General features: G+C 40.5%; 1 protein-coding gene across 1 annotated transcript in view; it reads left to right on the forward strand.

The window, feature by feature from the left end:
• The window catches only part of LOC121929320 (vitamin D3 hydroxylase-associated protein-like), a 40,935-nt gene that overhangs the window by 17,546 nt on the left and 16,773 nt on the right, over positions 1-6,616 (forward strand).

Raw genomic sequence — 6,616 nt, forward strand, 5'->3', positions numbered from 1 at the left:
GGAGAAGTTCTTGTCTGGAATTCTTAAAATACCCTCCTTAAAAACTGCAAATCAAGAATGCAACAGGAGGCAGCTAGAGCAGTTAAAGTGAGATAGTAGCACTAAGAGTATAAGTGTGAAAACACCTATGTCTTACCCAGCATGTGTGTTTGTGTACATGCACTGCGGTTTTTTTAGCAATTTTGGACTTAGTGAATGCAGTTAACCAAAAAAAAGGAAGAAAAAGAAAGTTAAAAACAAAAACCAAACAAGGTTATTCTGTGAACAGTGGAAGGGAGGGGGAAAACAGAGAAGAGGAGGAAAACTGACACCATGTAACTGTGCCAGTCCGAAAAAGAGTGTTTACCACATCGAGGACTAGACTAAACCTGTACTATTGGAATTTTATATGACTTTTGTCCCCCATCAATGACATGGTGTGAGTATAACACACTTTGAAGACAAGGTAGTGATGAGAGGCAGATGGCATTGTGTGATAGGTATCGCCAAAAGCAACTATCTAGCTTTTATAGTAATTTAAAGTCCTGTAGATAACGCTTCTAACTCCCATAAATGTGTGATGTGCATGAATGTATACATTGGTGGCTATTTAACTGGTAGAACATGAGAGCAGAAAGCTCTGCTTGCTGAGCAGCTTTGAATTTAGTTATCATTAAGCCTGGAGAAATCTGGAAAAGTGTTAGCTCGCACACACAGCTAAAAACATGCTTAAAATAGAGCAATTTATGGGAACTGTGGCACAGGTATAAACCTTAATCCACTCCCTTGTAGTCCAATACTATTCTTGATCAATCCTCCATCCGTTCTTCTGCCATGGATTGTAATAAATATGGAAACATGAAAAGTCAAAGAACTCATTTAAAGACCTCTGTGTGTGCTTCTGCTTGGAGTACGTACAAGGGATTGAGCCCCTCTTTGGATTATAAGAGTAGCTGCACATCTCCGATAAGGCCAGTGTTTTGGTGGTATAAGAGGAGAGAGTTCTTTAACTAGTCATTTTATGGTAAAGTTTTGAAGAACAGGGCTTGTTATAATAGTCCCACATCACCACTTGAGAAGGAAGTCCAAAAATGATGAAGCAAGTGTTGATCCATATCAACAAAACTGATTTCTAGCAGTTGTTTTTTTTCTTTATTAAGAGTGGGTCAGATTTAATAAAGCTAATAGGTCGTTGATTAATCATTTAAAAACCAAGGTATGCCAACCCGTAGGTTAAAACATGGAAAGCTCAGTAAAGTATGTCACCGTGTGAGGATTGCAGTATGTTTTATCTGCACAGTTTGAAAAGGGAGGCAGAAGGTGGGGGAACCAGCTGGGGGGTGGGCATGGAATGCAGCCTTCTTGAGAAATAGGACAACTGGGAAAACGGGGTGTTTGTGAAAGTAACACTTAAAGCCAATTAGTTGACAGCTATGGGCTTACTAAATAGCATCTATTTACAGATATCTTTCAACTGGCAGTAGCCATTGTGAGGGTTTTCAGATGGAGCTTTCCAGTCCTGTCTTGAATGCCAAGAATTGTTATTCTTGGACTTTTCATTAAATGTGTCCACTGTGCAGGTAGCTACAGAGATTTACTTAATTGGCTAAACTGACAGAGGCTCACACTCGGAATGGAAAAGGTTCAGGTTCAGGTTCAGTTTCTAGCATGTTCAGTTTTTACTGGTGAAGACGCTGTATGAAATACTAAAGAGTGGCTAATAACCATGGTGGAAACAGGGATAGGGAAATGTGTGTTATAATGTAAGGAGTAGAACTGAGTGATGAATCAAAAACATAGGTGTTATTTTACATTCTTTTCATTTACAGCTTAGTTTCCATTCACCAACCAATTAGTGGGATTATGCCGTGGGATGGAATTTATTTGGAAAGGTGTTCTTGCAGATGGATGTTCAACTTTGTTGGCCATGTTGTAAGCAATTTAAAAGGGCATTGGGGTGGGGGAGTAATAGATGAATCCCACATATCCAATAATGTGAGTTGACATTAAAATCAAACACTGAATAAACCAAATATACATTTGCTATAATCGGGAAAACAGGAAAGATGATTCTGAAAATAAACATATAGTTTTATTGATCAAGAATCAAGACGTATCGGGTCAAACTTGCGTTTTTCTATTCCTTTTCACGTATGTTAGTAGTCTTAATGTTCTATAGGGGAATGGTGGGGGTGTCAAATTTGCTAGATTGCATGTTATCCAACTGAAAAGGGTGGTGTGGATTAAGAAAGAGAAATATAGCACCATAATAAGTGGTTGAGTTATTTTCTTTTTTTTAATCCAGACCACTTTTTTCAATTGGAACAGGAAGTCTAGCATTCTATTAAATAAGATGAATCAATTCGAAATACCGAAAATACTGTCCTGGCAGGTAATAAAGAGGAAACCATAATAGTAAACCTGGATTGTGAGGTTTCAGTTTGGAATAGCATACTTTCCAACAGCAAGAACTGGCAGCAGGCCAGAAGAGGGATGCAGGACAGGCGGTGGTACAACACGATAAATCTGTTTTCCAGTCAGAGAGGAATAGCCGGAGAGCTAAGTGGGAAAGAGTGAGAGGCTGATATTGTTGCAAACCACAACATCTGCCACATGTGGTGGTTGTCACACTGCTGTTAGTAGGGGCCACCTACCATTGTGGCCTTGAGTCAAACGACTGAATAGAAAGCATCCCTTGTAGGCAGATTATTTAACAGTATTCCGCCCATTCACAGACGAGTAGGGATGGGGATATCAAACTATGGGAATAGGTTGCTCAAGAGGCGTTTTCCAAGATGTGGGAGTTCAGAGAGACAATAGCTGTCGTCCATTGTTGTTTTACCAGCCAGGGTGACTGAGAAGCCGTGTTTTTTCCTCTAAATCTGGGAGTTGCATTTCATATTATGACTCATAGCATTTAGACAGCGTTGTTGTTTTGCCTTCAGAGTTGTTTCTGACTTATAGTGACCTTAAGGTGAATGATCATGAAGAGTTAGAAATCATTGGAGAAGGAAAAAAGTGGTGATAAATTGAGAGAGGAGGGAGTTTGGCCATTGAATGTACCCAAGGAGGCCTGAAGAGCATGTGAGTTGCGGCCAAGGGTCACCAGTGGGTTTTGTGTGCTCAGCTGGGAATCGAACCCTGGTGTCCAGAAGGTCATAGGCCAAAACACTCAAGTTTTGAAAATAAAATAATAATAAATATAAATAAGTTTATATCAGAATCACGTCAAAAAAAAAAAAGCCATTAAGTCATCCTCACCTTCCTGTGAAAGGGGCTATATGGACTAAGTAATTATGAGAAATAAAGTTGCAATGCATAAAGGAATCAGTCCCTCATGTCTTTTATCTGTTCTCCCAGCTGAACGCGCTAGTGAAAAAGAACATAGTGGACGCCAAAAGTTTGAAAGGTCGCGGAAGGTAATTCTTATAAGAATTCCAAATTTTAGACCGAAAAAAGAAAATTTGGCAAGATCATCAAGGGGGAGGAACCCGGGTAAAGTTGTTGGACAGATGAAGGTTTTCATATGTTCCTAGTTAGATCGTTTTATCTTGCCCCCTTCATCTAAAGAGGAATTGTTAAACAAAAAATAATGGAATGATGAGGCTAAATATCTCTGTGAGTGGTAAAATAGAAAAAAAAAGAACGCAATGTTTCATTTAAGTGTGCATTTCTGCTCCTGTGCATGGATATATCATGTTACCTTACCTAAAAGGGCGTGGAGCACGCAAAAAAACATTGTGGGGGGGCATGCAATTTTCCCTAAATACCTTTGCAATTCCTCTCTCTGGGTTGGTGTGTTGTGTGTGTGTGTGTGTGTGTGTGTGGTGTCCCTTCAAGTTGTTTCCATATATGGCCACCTAAGCATGGGGTTTTTCTTGTTTTTTGTAAGATTTGTTCAGAGGAGAGTTTCAGAGAGTCTGAGAGAGTTGTACGTGCCAGGGTCACCCAGTGGGTTTCCATGGTTGAGTAGGGATATGGTTCAAACCCTTGGTTTCCAGAGTTGTAGCCAATGCGCAAACCATACAACCATGGGATGGCTCGCACTCATAGTCAATAAATAGATCTTCCATTATTATAGGTAGTTGGATAATAAACCAGTACAAAAACATTTTATCATACTAATAAACAGGTGGCAATGGATGAGGTGACAGTGCTTCAAAGGCAAGAGTAGAAACAGCAGGGTTCATAATGCAAACACAAATGTTTAAAAAGTGGGAATGGGATACTAGCAAAAATGGTGGAAGAAAATAGGGTTATCAATTTGGTAGATAGGAACAGGGGAATAGTAAGGTTTTCTATAACAGTAGAAATAGAGAAATTGGGCCAAAGATCTACCATTTAGGCACTTCGTCCATTCAGCGTAGTTCTGAAGTGAAAGAGATACAGATCCATTGTAATGTAGGTGAAGTGTTTGCAAAAATGAGGGCAGTAGAATCTCCTTTTGTGACTTGACTTGGCAAATGAGCACAAGAGGTAAGGGCACTTTTGTGAGGCAGTCCTGAACAACAGCAGTATAGACAGTATAGAGCGAAGCTACGAAGGAAAGCAGAGAAATTTTTCCATTTCCCATAGCTAGTTTTCATCTGGCAGTTTCTTCTTGACAGAAATTATTTTCTATGCCACGGTCCTTTTGGCTGCAGCACCCCCATTACTGTTATATACATGTTCTATCTCAGGTATAAGATGTTTCTCCAGCCGGATTGCAAACTGGGTTTATAAAGAGGGACATGGTTTTCATTCTGTCTTCCCACCTATCCAACAACGCAGTAGGTGGCTCCTCAACTCTTCAGCTTGTTTGTTGTCAAAAGGGGGGTCTGGCATCTAGTAAAAGACTGCCCATTTATTAAAACATCAAGAGTGCGGACCAAAAAAAAAAAGGTCCACAGGTTATTAGTCCAGAAAATACAGTCTACTTCACTACATCCCCGTTAGTAGGTTGGGGTCTAGATCTCACTCATGTTTGTTTTCTTTCTAGTTTCCACTGGATCTGGCGCACTTAATGCATTGTGTGGAATTCGGTAAGTGTGTGGTGCTGTGTTCTAAGGTAACATAACTGATGCAAGCTGCAGTATTGAAAGGTTGGAATGGTGTATACTATGATGATGAAGCAGAATGTGAAATGATATGTCCAATGGTGTTGCCTGGGCTAATGCCAAACTTGTTTTTTTTTTTTTGGCCTGTAGGTCAGAAGTGGCAAACTCTGGCCTCCTGATGTTTTGGGGACTGCAGTTCACTATGAGCCTAGCCAAGTAGTGACAACAAAACAAACATGGGATAGTCAGCGTTGCATTCCATTGACACTTGGAGTTTCCACCCCTTTTTAGGGCAATATGATCTTGTTACCTCTAATCACGGGCAAATTTGCAACCAATTTAGTATGCTCTACTGATTGTCTCTTATATGTTTCAGGGCTGTGAACAATCATGGGACAGCAGCCACCAGACCAGTGATGTAATTAAAAAAATAAAAACCATAATTTTTAGTGGCCAATATTAAAACGCTTACGTTTCATCAGCGCGAGATCATCAGCATTATCAGAGCTGAGAATTATTTAATTTCTCCTCCAAGGAATGCCAGGAATTTTACAAAACTCAGTATCATTTGGCTCTTTAGTGTGATATAACTATGATGCAGTATATTCAGCCCTCTGCTGAAGTTCTGCATGCTCATTGCCAAGAAAACACCAGTGGCCGGAATTGTCTATAGTACTAGTTAAGTACAGAGCGGGAATCACTAGAGGGTGCAGGGTGTATGTATCGTTGGCACCTGGGGGCCTGGGGGAGTGGAAATGCTCTCGAACATCTGCCTTTTGTGTTGACCCCAACATCCTTAAAAAATACGATGAGGCTGCCTTTCCCCAATCCAGTGTGAAAAGGGGCCGGTTCATACCATCCCCCGGAGCAAGATATGCAGTGGCAGCTGCGTGGCTTCCATAGCAGTGACAAGCAAACTGCAGTAATTAGGTCTTTCATCTGACTTTGCAAACAGCTATTCAGTTCCCTGAATCCTACAAGTTTGTTTTAGCATCTCGGTATGCTTTAAAGTTATGATGAAAACTATAGATTGGATTACTGTCCCACTTGATACGGAGGTAACCACCAGCTGCCGTTGTATTACATAATACATGTTATCGCAGCATTTATATGTCACTAATGACTGTTTAGGCATAGCATTCCTCCATCTGGGTATGTTCCTCTCTGCTATATTCATTCCTAGTACCTAGGAAACGTCCTATACAAATCACTCGGATTTTTTTGTGATTAGGATGTAGGGATTGCATTGCATGACAATGTTTAATGGTCTGATAATCTGAAAATTCTTCTCCCTCCTATGTTCACTGTGAACAAATCTGATTAGATCTTTCAAGGCTATGCCCAACGGTAGTAGCCGAACACAAGGCTCTCCATATTGTGAAAGCTGACAATTCCCAGACAGTCCTTAGCTGTCACAGCTCATCGTGAAGGTTTGGGAATTGAGCCCCATATATGGGCATTCTGGGATTTGCAGTTTTAAGGAGGGGTATTTAGAATTCTCAGACAGAGAATCTGCCTGAGAATTCTAAATACCCCTCCTTAAAACTGCCAATACCAGAATGCAACAGGAGGCAGCTAGAGCAGTCAAAGTGGAATAGTAG

This window comes from Sceloporus undulatus, chromosome 4 (assembly GCF_019175285.1).
Source record: "Sceloporus undulatus isolate JIND9_A2432 ecotype Alabama chromosome 4, SceUnd_v1.1, whole genome shotgun sequence".
Taxonomy (NCBI): Eukaryota; Metazoa; Chordata; class Lepidosauria; order Squamata; family Phrynosomatidae; genus Sceloporus; species Sceloporus undulatus.